The sequence below is a fragment of the Galeopterus variegatus genome, unplaced genomic scaffold (assembly GCF_000696425.1).
Source record: "Galeopterus variegatus unplaced genomic scaffold, G_variegatus-3.0.2 Scaffold681, whole genome shotgun sequence".
Taxonomy (NCBI): Eukaryota; Metazoa; Chordata; class Mammalia; order Dermoptera; family Cynocephalidae; genus Galeopterus; species Galeopterus variegatus.
In genome coordinates, this window is record NW_007726792.1 from 199,584 (window position 1) to 201,563 (window position 1,980).

Sequence of the window (1,980 nt, forward strand, 5' to 3'; positions counted from 1 at the left end):
TCCTTTTTCTCTCCCTTCTTCTTCTGGGACTTCTATTATTTACATATTGCTATATTTGATGGTGTCCGACTGGTCTCTAAGGTTCTGTTCATTTTCCTTCTCCCCACCCCTTCTTCTTTTCCTTAGACTGGATAATCTCAACTGACCTATCTTTAAGTTTGCTTTCTTTCCTCTGCCAGTTCAAGTCTGCTGTTGTACCACTGTAGTACATTTTTCATTTGTTTTCATACTTTTCATATTTTTTGTATTTTTCATACTCCTGAATTTCTATGGAATTTTTTTTTTTTAGAGTAATGCATCCATTTTTTTTTAAATTTAAATTTTGTTTTGTCAATATACGCTGTGGTTGACTATTGTGGTGCATTACCAACAACCTCGTATCTGTTTGCTTGTTGTATCAACTTCAAGGAATTGTAATTGTTGTGTCTTCTTCCCTCCCCCCACCAGTTTATTTGTATATTTATTTATTTATTTTAAGCTCCCATAAATAAGTGAGAACATGTGATATTTCTCTTTCTGTGCCTGACTCGTTTCACTTAATATAATTCTCTCTAGGTCCATTCAGGTTGTTGCAAATGGCAGTACTGATATTTCTCTTTCTGTGCCTGACTTGTTTCACTTAATATAATTCTCTCTAGGTCCATTCAGGTTGTTGCAAATGGCAGTATTTCATTCTTTTTTATAGCAGAGTAGTCTTCCATTGTGTAGATATACCACATTTTCCGTATCCACCCATCTGATGATGAGCATGTGGGCAACTCTTAGCTATTGTAAAGAGTGCTGCAATGAACATTGGGGAACAGGTATACCTTCGACTTGATGATTTCCATTCCTCTGGGTATATTCCCAGCAGTGGGATAGCTGGGTTATATGGTAGATCTATCTGCAATTGTTTGAGGAAACTCCACACCATTTTCCATAGAGGCTGCACCATTTTACAGCCCCATCAACAGTGTATGAGAGTTCCTTTTTCTCCACAACCTCTCCAGCATTTATCATTCACAGTCTTTTGGATTTTAGCCATCCTAACTGGGGTGAGATGGTATCTCAGTGTGGTTTCGATTTGCATTTCCTGAATGCTGAGTGATGCTGAACATTTTTTCATGTGTCTGTTGGCCATTTGTATATCTTCCTTTGAGAAATGCCTATTTAGCTCTTTTGCCCATTTTTTTAAATGAGCTACTTTTTTTTGTTGTAAAGTTGTTTCAGTTCCTTGTATATTCTGGATATTAATCCTTTGTCAGATGTATATTTTGCAAATATTTTCTCCCACTCTGTTGGTTGTCTTTTAACTCTGTTAATTGTTTCTTTTGCTGTGCAGAAGTTTTTTCATTTGATATAATCCCATTTGTTTATTTTTCCTTTGGTTGCTCATGCCTTTGGGGTCATATTCATGAAGTCTGTGCCCAGTCCTACTTCCTGAAGTGTTCTCCTATGTTTTCCTTAAGAAGTTTTATTGTTTCAGGGTGTACATTTAATTCTTTAATCCATTTTGAGTTTATTTTAGTATATGGTGAGAGATATGGGTCTAGTTTCATTCTCCTGCATATGGATATCCAGTTATCCCAGCACCATTTCTGAAGAGGCAGTCTCTTCTCCAGTGTATAGGCCTGGTGCCTTTGTCAAAGATCAGATGGTTGTAGGTGTGCGGGTTGATTTCTGGATTCTCTATTCTATTCCATTGATCAGTGTGTCTGTTTTTATGCCAGTACCATGCTGTTTTGGTTATTATAGCTTGGTAGTATAGTTTAAAGCCAGGTAGTGTGTCTGTTTTTATGCCAGTACCATGCTGTTTTGGTTATTATAGCTTGGTAGTATAGTTATGCCTCCTGCTTTATTTTTTTTTTTGCTCAGAATTGCTTTGGCTATGCGTGATTTTTTGTTTTTCCATATAAATGTCTGGATAGATTTTTCCGTTTCTGAGAAAAATGTAATTGGAATTTTGATGGGGATTACATTGAATTTGTATATCACTTTGGG